The following is an 11508-nucleotide window of genomic DNA, read 5'->3' as shown; positions in this document are numbered from 1 at the left end:
CTGTAGATTTTTTTTTTTTAATTTATTTTTGGCTGTGTTGGGTCTTCGTTGCTGTGCGCGGGCTTTCTCTAGTTGCGGCAAGCGGGGGCCACTCTTCATCGCGGTGCGCGGGCCTCTCACTATTGTGGCCTCTCTTGTTGCGGAGCACAGGCTCTAGGTGCGTGGGCTTCAGTAGTTGTGGCACTCAGGCTCAGTAGTTGTGGCTCAAGGGCTTCAGAGCACAGGCTCAGTAGTTGTGGTGCACAGGCTTAGTTGCTCCACGGCATGTGGGATCTTCCTGGCCCAGGGCTCGAACCCGTGTCTCCTGCATTGGCAGGCGGATTCTTAACCACTGCGCCACCAGGGAAGTCCCCCTGTAGATTTTTTTAATGATGACCATTCTGACCCGTGTGAGGGTGTTGTTGTGTTGTTGTTTTTCCGTAGACTTCCAGAGCCCACCCTAGAACTAAAAAATCTGATTCTCTGGGGGAGGGTCCAGAGAATCTGTATTTTTTTTTAAAGTCCTCCATTGACTGTAGTCATCATTGACTGTAGTGGTGGAGGGGGGGTTGGGGGCGTCTCTACAGCTCATAAAACTGTCGACTGAAAAAAATGCACAACCTAAAAGTTGAAAATTATGTTTTATTTGGCAGACAAAACTGAGGCCTTAAGCCCAGGACGCAGCCTCTCAGTTGACAGAACACAACACTGTGAAGCCTCCCAGACCAACCCCACTGGCTCCCATAGCACTTTGCTCCCACTTTTGTACAACTCTTGCTGTGGGATCCATGTGACACGTGCCCCATTCTAATGTTTTGTATATTTCTTTGTCTACCATGTCCCACCCTGATTACATTCTGCCTCCTGTCTTTCCACACAGTCTATCTCCCATCCAAACGTGAGCCTTTGACAGCAGGGAACCCATCAGGTACCACAGATTCCATGCACATGGATGCTTGGGGAAGACTTGCAATACGCATAAGGAATGAAAGCAGGAAAAACTTCTAAATACAGTACAGCGCATGTAAGAAACTACAAATAATTGTTTTCAAGTCTTTCTGGTTTGACTAGGAAAAAAACATGATCAACAATCTGGTTGCCAGGCTGGACTGTAGGCGTCAGCCACCCCTAGAGTTGATTATATACATTTTACTTAAAAAAAAAAAACAAAAAACAACCCACAGAGGTCCAGGAAAGTGCAGGGTCTTGCTCCGAGTCACAAAGCTGAGTAGGACAGAGGAACACATTCTAACTCTGGGCCCAGGACTGCCACAGACTTCTGACCCAAAGTGGGACCAGGCCACACCCTCCACTAATCTCCCTGTGGGCTTTGTTTGAGTGAAGCTACTTCGTTAGCATATAACAATGGAGGCAACCAAGGTGCCCTCCCATTTCATTTACATTTAAGTGCCCAAAGCAGTCACCAGGTGCCTCTATTATCATTGTTATTAGCTGAAGTTAAGGGTTTTTTATTAAGACTCTAAGACCCTCCTTCTCTCCCTCCCTTCCCCCCCACCCCCCCCCCCCACCCCCGACCAGGTTATCTACAGAATGAATTTCCAAAACAGTCAATCACTAGTACTATTATCATGGTGATCAGCATTATACTGAGCCCTTCTTTTATATCTTGGAATCTTTCTGGGAAGGCAAGTTCAAGATTCCCTGCTTAAAAGAATTTCAAAAACCAGAATTTCCAGCTGAAAGTACTTCCAAAGGTGTAGAGGTCTCAGGCAGAAGGCCTGATCTGGGATCTCAAGCCCACCCACCACTGACTTGGGGGAGCTGGAACCTCTGGGCCTCTATTATTTTTATATCTGAAAGCCCTCTGCCCTTGTATTCAACACTTCTGAGGATCATATCATGCAGTCTCTGGAAAATGGTTTATCAACTTTAAACTCTCTCGAAAATCTGCCAAGCACCAGCCACAAAACTAGAAGCCTGACATATTTTATCTAATGAGTGAGGAATTATATTATATTCTTAGCTTACATATAGGAAGCTAGATTCCTCCTTGACACTCCTCCCCATGCACGAGCTCCCCCCTCCCATTTTTTATTAACTCTAATTAATTGATTCTCTCTGGGAACCCCCTCTCTCCCCTCCATCCCAGGAGCATATCCTTCAATGCCCTAGTTCTCATCTCACCCAGAGCATTTCTCTCTGGAATTAAGGACAAAGCCTTGTATTTTCTTAGGTTCCTTCTGCCTCTCTAGAGGGATCTCTTTGTCCTGCAAATCTCTTGAAGCCACTCCCCTAATATGCTCCATTGTCTTGTCTACAGTTTAGCTGGGCTAGAAACATCACCAGCCCCTTGCCTTCCTCCCCACCACACACACACTCTGCTACTCTACAAAGATGCTAAACACTGAAAGCCCCCTTGTGTTCCTTCCATCTTAGTATCTGCTGCTAATCTTCTCCCCCTTTGACTCCACCTGGTAACTCCTGCTCTAGGCTTAGAAGTACTTCTTTCCCAAGCACGGAGGCTGATGGTTGCTCCTCCTCTGGGTCCCTTAGCACTTGTGCATAGCTCTATTATGGCACATTACATTTCATTACCCTGGAATATACATTCTGGCATCTAGGTTGGAAAACTCTTGTTTTGGGAAGGGTGAGAAATTGACATTAATAGGGTGTAAGGGGGAGGTGAGGTATAATGCCTAGCACATCTGGTTGATGAAGCTGGATAAGCAAAAGCTAGAAAATCTTAAGAGCCTTGATTGTTCAGAAGCTTTGGGTTTCACTCTGTAGGTGATCATGTGTTTATGCAGGGAGCAACATTGGGTTCATTGGTTTTTAATGAGATAATCTGATTCTAGCATGGAAAATGCACTGGAGGACAAGAGGGAGAAAAAGTAAGGAAGTTAATGAAGAAGCCATTGCAATTGTCCAGACAAGACACAATAGTGCTTAACCAAAGGCGGCAGTTCTGGGGCTGGATAAAGGGGAGAGATGGAGAGGATGCAGGAAGGTTTCTAGCTTGACAGTAGTTACAAGAAATGCCACTGAGGGACTTCCCTGGCAGTCCAGTGGTTAAGACTCTGAGCTTCCACTACAGGGATCACGGGTTTGATCCCTGGTCAGGAAACTAAGACCCACAGGCTGCATGGTGCGGCCAAAAAAAAAAAGAAAGAAAGAAAGAAATGCCGTTGAGTGCTTGTTTGGTAATGTGGTAAGAGCAAATTTGTGGGAAAAGATAGTTTTGTTTTGGTCCTAATGAATTTGGAATATTTATAGCAATATCCAGTGCAGGTGGAAATTATACCTAGAGCTAAGTTTAGAGGGGAGGGCTACGGTTTAGATTTGTGAGTCTTTTCTGTGGAGATGACAGTTAAAACCATAGGAATAGAGAGAATCACTGAGGGGGAAATTGTCGAGTGAGATAAGAATCTAGCATTTTTTCACCTATATCTCTTCTTGTTATTATGTCACAAATCCATAAATCAAGTGCCATTACTTAGTACACTAGAGAATTCACTTAAAAATCTTGATGGTCTCATGACCAAGCTGTTTTCTGTTGCTGTCATCACTGGGACCTGGAGTGCTAGAGGCCTCTAATCTCTGTGAGACTTAAACAAAGCATTCTGCTGATCAAAGAACGGGTGGTTCAAGGTCAGATATCAGTTGGTCGTCAAATACAGGCTGCTGCCAGCTAGTTAGGCAAGAAATGGAGGGAGTGGTCCTTGGTATTCAGTGCTACTCTCTTCACACTTGGGGATCTGTAACAGGAAGTTCTCAGGAAGATTCTAACAATGTAAGCCCAAGACCTGCATTCTCTGAGAACCCACTCACATTCCCAGCCGCCACACAGAGCTGGGCCATGTTTATCATTTGGGACTCTGTTCCCCTGACCATAGATGACTGGAGTAGGGAGAAGAACACTGACTCAGGTGGGCCAGTTACTCAAGAACCTGTGGATGGGACAGGTACTTGGGAGTCTGTGTACTTGATCGAGGAGTACATACGCACTTTGGAATAATGGGGTGGGGGGCAACTATTTTCCCCATGAGCACAGAGGAAATTCATCTGCAGGGAAAGCAGAATTAGGCAGGGGTCATCAGTGTAGAAAGGAAGAAAAGAAGAAAGGAAAGAAAGAAAAGAAAGAAAGACAGAAAGAAAGAAAGGAAGGAAGGAAGGAAGGAAGGACGAGAGAGAGAAAGAAAGAAAAAGAAAAAAAGGGAGCACACACTGAAAAACTGAAAAAAATGGCTGCCTTGGCACCTCACAGTTCCCCCATTTCCAGATTTTGATCTCTCCTAAGCCCACTTTTTATAACTTATGCGTTCTGTCTTCCTTTTTGCCTAAGTTGATCTGAACAGGGTTCTGTTATTTACAAGCAAGGAGCCGTCATTAATTGACAGGTCCTGGGTAAGGGCCTCAGTGGGAGAAGTGGCTAGAATAGATATTACTGAGAAGACTTCGGAAATACCTAAATCCTATCAAGAGGCTGAAGTATATCCTTAGGACTGAAATGGATTTAGTGAAAACTGTAACCTAATCAACTGTTACCATGACCAAAGAAAGGATACCGAAGGACACAGGAGTCTTGTGCAAAGTGAGTGCTTTGCAGTGTTTATTAAATGACTAAAACTAAAAGGCAAACATCAAATTGGGGAAAAAAACTCACAACAAAGGGAAAAGACTTTTTCTACCTATATCATTTTTACCTCTCAGTTTAGCAAAGATTTCTACAAAGCTAACACCTAATATTGGCTGTAATATTGTTTTGTCCATCCACAGTTGGACCCCTTTTCCTCCTTCACCAGGCTCAGCCCTTGATGACTGAATACGGCATGTGATATACACCAGAGCCCTCCCCTGGTGTTTTTTTTTTTTGAATTCCAGCCAGAGAAAGGGAGGAAAGTGGTAGATGCGAGGCTCTGAGGCTGATATGACAGACAAATTTCCAGTTGAGCAGAAGAAGCCATTCTTCAGCAGGAAGCAAAGATGCAGACAATGCAGAGAGAAAGTGGCATTTGAGTATCTGATTCCAGTTGTCTCTGAGGCCAGCTGCCCCTGCCCTTCTCACAGTTTGGTTACATGAGCCAATAAAGCCTCTGGTTGGGACACCTGTGCTCTGGTCAAACCTGAGCCATGAGGGACCACTATAAATTCCTAATCACCTAATTGCCTCTGAGGCAGAAGTGCTGTAGAGATGGTCTACCACCTGCCCCTGTGCACAGACTTGATTTACTCTATGCCCTCTCTATTGTAAGAGGCCCAGGGGGAGATCTTTGGAGGGTCAATGCTCCTATGGTTTATCTTTTGTCTACATGTTCGTGCTGAAAGCTGCAGAACCACTCTGTGGGTCCTTTCAGAGGGATGCAGATCATCAACATGTACCCAAAAGGTACAAATGTATTGCTTATGCCAACATTTATTTTCTCTTCCTTCTTAGTTGCAGAGCTCTGATTTTATTCAAGGCAGCAATTCACCTATCTAAAGGTATTTCCAGGAGGAAGGATAAATTGGGAGATTGGGATTGACATATTCACACCACTATATATAAAATAGGTAACTAATAAGGACCTATTGTATAGCACAGGGAACTCTACTCAATACTCTGTAATGGCCTATGTGGGAAAAGAATCTTTTATTTTTTATTTTTTTTTCACACACACACACTGTATTTTATTTTTACAAGAGATAAATAAACTGGCACCAAGCATTGTAAATGGATGACCACAACAAAAGCAACAATGATTGCAATTACCAAACACGAAACACACTCATACTATGTCATAATATTGACATTCAGTCCAGTAATCCTCCACTGTAACAGCTCCTTTACTTTGCAGTGAAAATTGATTTGTATATTTTTTGCCTCTGAGTCCTTGTGGGATTTTTTTTTTTTTTATTCAAACAGAAAGTCACAAAAATTATAATCATCCTCGTCAGTTCACTCAGTCCCATGTAATTAATTTTTTTTTATCTTGATCTTTTGTTAGCACTTTTATGAATTCATCAGTTTTCCATTAGAGTTCTGAAAATGCTTATTCATTCAGTTCATCAGTATAGTCAGTTACCAGAAACCTGTACTTGTCAGAGTCTTTTCCATGAGTTCCTTGAAGATGAAACCCTTTTATAGGAACATTTTTGCAAAAGCATCAGAGTACACCCAGAACTGTCTGTAAATGACAAAAGACTTAAAAATGACCATGGTTAAAGATTTGATGAAAGTTCATAATAATGCAATTGACAAGGAAATTTAGTTATTTCTGAGATATACATTTTAAAGTAATAACTAGAATTATGACTTATAACATTATACCAGAACATATAAGATTTTTAAAAATTTCATGTAATGGGGAAAAGAATCTTAAAAAACAAGAGTCGATATATGTATATGTATAACTGATTCACTTTGCTGTACACCTGAAACTAATGCAACATTGTAAATCAACTATACTCCAATTTAAAAAAAAAGGTATTTCCCATCCTCTCTTGAAGCTAGGTGTACCATGTGACCAAGTTCTAGCCAAAGACATGCAAGTAGAAGTGTTGTACGGTCCTTCTGGGGAGTCTCCTTAAAAGGGAGGAAAATGTCTTATTCCCTCCTTTTTCACCTTTCTCCTGCTTCAAACGTGGATTTCTAATACTATCTTGAACCATGAGACAATAAACCAATGATAGCTCCACTACCATCCAGGACCTGGGTTCCTTCTACCTTGCTGTTCACCTTCATTAGCTCATTGTCTCAAGGTCCAAGATGGCTGTAAGAAGTCCATGCAACACTTCCAGTTGCACATAATAGACAAAGTCAAAAAAAAAATAGTGCATAAACAAGGTTTGTCTCAAATTTTTTTCCTTAAGAGATAAAGTTCTGGGAATTCCCTGACAGTCCAGTGCTTGGGACTCTGCACTTTCACTGCCAAGGGCCTGGGCTCAACCTCTGGTCGGGGAACTAAGATCCCATAAGCCTTGCCGCACAGCCAAAAAAAAAAAAGAGAGCGAGAGATAACGTTCTGTCTTGTTTATGCTACTGTTATTTTGAGCTTTGTGTGTTATATGCAACTGAACCTAATCCTCCATCAAGTAAACTAGGGTGGGCACTGGAATGTACTGGAGTCAGTGATGGGTCCAGTTCTAGGCTGACTGTGAGTAAAAAAGTACTGCCCCGTGGGAATCTGCTCCCCACATTCAGAATCCTCCCAAATTTGCTAGAATCTTCCACCAAGCAAACTGAATAGATAGACTCCATCTGAGCTCCTTCTGACAGGAAGAAGACTGAGAGAGATGTTGTTCTTTCTTTAAAATATTTATTTATTTATTTATTTATTTACGGCTGCGTGGGGTCTTAGTTGTGGCACACGGGATCTTTCGTTGCAGTGCGCGGGCTTAGTTGCCCTGCAGCATGTGGGATCTCAGTTCCCCAACCAGGGACTGAACCCATGTCTCCTGCATTAGGAAGGCAGTTTCTTTTTTTTTTTTTTTTTTTTTAATTAATTAATTAATTTATTTATTTTTGGCTGCATTGGGTCTTTGTTGCTGTGCGTGGGCTTTCTCTAATGGTGGCGATCGGGGGCTACTCTTCGCGGCGGTGTGCGGGCTTCTCATTGCGGTGGCTTCTCTTGTTGTGGAGCACAGGCTCTAGGCGCGTGGGCTTTAGTAGTTGTGGCTTGTGGGCTCAGTAGTTGTGGCTCGCGGGCTCTAGAGCGCAGGCTCAGTAGCTGTGGCACACGGGCTTAGTTGCTCTGCAGCATGTGGGATCTTCCCGGCCCAGGGCTCGAACCCATGTCCCCTGCATTGGCAGGCGGATTCTTAACCACTGTGCCACCAGGGAAGCCCCTGGAAGGTGGATTCTTAACCACTGGACCACCAGGGAAGTCTCCAGGTGTTTCTCTTAAAACTTGTCTCCTTATTGAGGGCAAGACTTCAGATTTCCTATAAAAAGGTCACTGCTTCTTTGTTTCCCCACCTCAGGAGATCTCTCTAGGGCCCAGAGTCTAGACTCCCACTACCCAATAATGTGAGCCACATATGCGTTTAAAAATTTTCTAGTAGCCACATTAATAAAAGTAAAAAGAGATAGGTAAAATTAATTTTAATACTATAGTTTGCTTATCCTGTATATACAAAATATTACCATTTTCAACATAAGCAATGTAATCAATACAAACAGAATGATTATAATTGTATTGGATCAAATGTAATCACTATAAAAATTATTAATGAGATATTTTACATTCCCTTTTTTGTTCCAAGTCTTTGAAATCCAGTGTATATTTTACACTTACAGTGCATCTCAATTTGGGCTAGCCACATTTTAAGTGCTCAGGAGTCCCATGTTGTTAGTCACTACCATATTGAACGGAGCAAGTCTAGACTCTGCCTCTTCTCTCCCTCCAAGCCAGCCAGTTCCATCTTTTTGTCTCTGGTTGTAATCTCATTGTGAGGTTATTGTCTGTCTGCCTGACTCCTTTGGATTGGTGTATTGTTTGGAGTGCCCTGAAACCTTTTAGATCTTCTTTGCCTCCTAGCCCATATAGTCATGGACCAGCCCATCTCCATTCTTCTCCTAGCCTCGACAAGCCTAGTTGTTTGAAAGGGAAGTTCAGAGGGGTGAAGTTCCTTAGGTGCTTCTCAAATACTCAGCTGATCCTTCACATGGGCAGTCTCACACTACTGCTACCTAATGCCAAGGGTTAAGATCTTGAAAAGGAAACAGAAAGAGTGGGAGGTAAAAATCACCCGATGAGTGAGCTTATTCTTCATGTCAATCACTTGGAAAACTGACAAGTCCTCAGATTGGAAATAAAAACTGGGATACAGGCAAGGTGAAGGCAAAAGGGCTTTCTCTCTTTTGGACATCAGTTGCCCATGGGCAGGTGGTTGTCATATGGCCCTTGGTCCCTAAAGACAGGTGAGGCCCTGGAGCATAAGGGCTCAAGACCAGGGGCTGATGAAGTTGTAATTTCTGTGGGTAGAGCAGTAATCTTCAGGGAATTCCTGGGAGGTCCAGTGGTTAGGGCTCTGTGCTTTCACTGCCAAGGCCTGGGGTTTAATCCCTGGTCGGGGAACAGAGATCCCACAAGCCATGTGGCGCAGCCAAAAAAAGAAAAATACAAACAACAAAACACAAGAGCAGTAATCTTCAAACAGTGCCCTGTGAAGTTCCCATTTGCAGAGATCTCTGGGGGCTGCCTGGGAAAAGACACATGGGGAGAAAGGGGGAGGCCTAGTGGGTAGAACTCTGTGCTCTCCAAGCTCTGCCTCAACCTGACCGGGGCCTCTATTATCTATTTAAACATTAAAGTTTTACATACTCTTTCATTTTTTAAATGGCTTCACTACTTAAAAAAGCCAAACAAAACAATCGAAAATGGCTGAGAGGGCTTCCCTGGTGGCACAGTGGTTAAGAATCCACCTGCCAATGCAGGGGACATGGGTTCGAGCCCTGGGCCAGGAAGATCCCACATGCCGTGGAGCAACTAAGCCCGTGTGCCACAGCTACTGAGCCTGCACTCTAGAGCCCATGAGCCACAACTACTGAGCCCACGTGCCACAACTACTGAAGCCTGCACACCTAAAGCCCATGCCCTGCAACAAGAGAAGCCACCACAATGAGAAGCCCGCACACTGCAACAAAGAGTAGCCCCCGCTCGCCACAACCAGAGAAAGCCTGCACACAGCAACGAAGACCCAATGCAGCCAAAAATAAAATAAATAATAATAATTTTTTTAAAAAAGAAAAAAGAGAAAATGGCTGAGATGGATGAAAAAACTGATGCTCAGAGAGGGTAGGTGATTTTCCTAATATCACACAGCCAATCATAGGGAAAGCCAGGATTCAAATGACCAGGTCTATCTCCTCATCCTAAGCTCTTTTCACAAGAGAAATAGGTAATTTCTTTGGCTGGCTGTAAAGATATGTGCTGCCTAGAGAGTCATGGGACCATGGAGAAGGCCCATGCTATCTCATGGAAGGATGGATCTTTAACATGTAGTGATAGTAATTGGGCATTACAAACTCCTGCTGAGAATGTGGCCCTAACAAGCAGAGGAGAGGAAGTCTTGGGACTCCACAAGAGAATACTGACATTTTATTTATCAAGAAACAGCACTTTGGGACTTCCCTGGTGGTCCAGTGGGTAAAACTCTATGCTCCCAGTGCAGGGGGCCAAGGTTCAGTCCCTGGTTGGGGAACTAGATCCCGCATGCATGCCACAACTAAGAGTCCCCATGCCGCAAGGAAGATCCCTCGTGCCGCAACTAAGACCTGTGCAGCCAAAATAAATAAATAAACAAACAAATAAACAAACATTTTAAAAATCTGTCTTAAAAAAAGAAAAGGCACTTTTTTTTTCTTTTGGCTGCACTGTGCGTCACGTGGGATCTTAGTTCCCTGACCAGGGATCGAACATGTGCCCCCTGCAGTGGAAGCACGGAGTCTTAACAACTGGACTGCCAGGGAAGTCCCAAAAAACAGCACTTTTTTATAAAAAAGAAAAATTGTTTGAAATACATGAGAAGGTTGAACTTTGAGTTAACGTACCTTCTCTGGGCTCTTCAAGCCTGTATTGTCTCTGTCGACCTACAACACCTTGGAGGTCGAAAGGACTTATGCCTTAAAGGGTTCGTAGCTGCACATGAGTGTGGTCTCAGGACCACATCAAGCCATTCTCCTTCCACTCTGAACATTAGGACATGTTTTCAGTAAAGAAGGTAAGGAAGGAAGAAAGGGAGGGAGAAAGAGAAGAGGGGAAGGGAGGGACAGATGGAATGACCAACAGGAGACATCGTTAAGCAGGTCTCTGTATACCTCCCACACGCTAAGCATGTTGCTGCCTCAAGGCCTTTGCACTCCTTCCCTCTTCTCCAGAAATCCTCACACCTTACTCCTTTCCTTCACTGAGGTTTCTGCTGAATGCAGAGGCCTTCCTTGACCACCCTAACTAAAAGAGCACCTACCACTGTGACCCTGCTTTTTCTTTGCAGCACTCATCAGCATCTAACATATTGTATGCTTACTTTAAGAAAATTATTTTTATTTCACAGTTGTGAGGAGTACTGGCAGGTATTTTGTATATTTACTTTTTTTTTTTTTTTTGGCTGCACCGCATGGCTTATGGGATCTTAGTTCCCCAACCAGTGATTGAACCTGGGCCCCAGAAGTGAATTGCTGGAGTCCTAACCACTGGACTGCCAGGGAATTCCCTATACTTACTTTTTAATGTATCATTTCCTTTCTCCACTAGAATGTAAACTCCCAAGATACAGTAACTTCATTTTGTTCTTTTGTTCAGTGATTTCTTTTTGTTCTATTTTCAGACAATAGAACAGTGCCTAGTACATAGGAATTTCTGAATAAATGTTAAATGGAAGAACGAACAAAATGAACAAATCATCGTACAGACATAATGGGGGTTTGGAAACAAATTCTAGCACAGGCCATCTTCCAGGGTGCCCAGAGATGAGCGTGAATATGGCTGTCCTCAGGGTGCCTGTCATTTCTCTGGATTCACATGGCAGAGCACACTGAGTATTGGCAGGGCCAAGAGACATTCCAAGGAATGCGTTAGTCATCTTGGC

The sequence above is a fragment of the Eubalaena glacialis genome, chromosome 14 (genome assembly GCF_028564815.1).
Source record: "Eubalaena glacialis isolate mEubGla1 chromosome 14, mEubGla1.1.hap2.+ XY, whole genome shotgun sequence".
Taxonomy (NCBI): Eukaryota; Metazoa; Chordata; class Mammalia; order Artiodactyla; family Balaenidae; genus Eubalaena; species Eubalaena glacialis.
The sequence above is the reverse complement of the archived record's forward strand: the minus strand, read 5'-3'. Positions refer to the sequence as shown.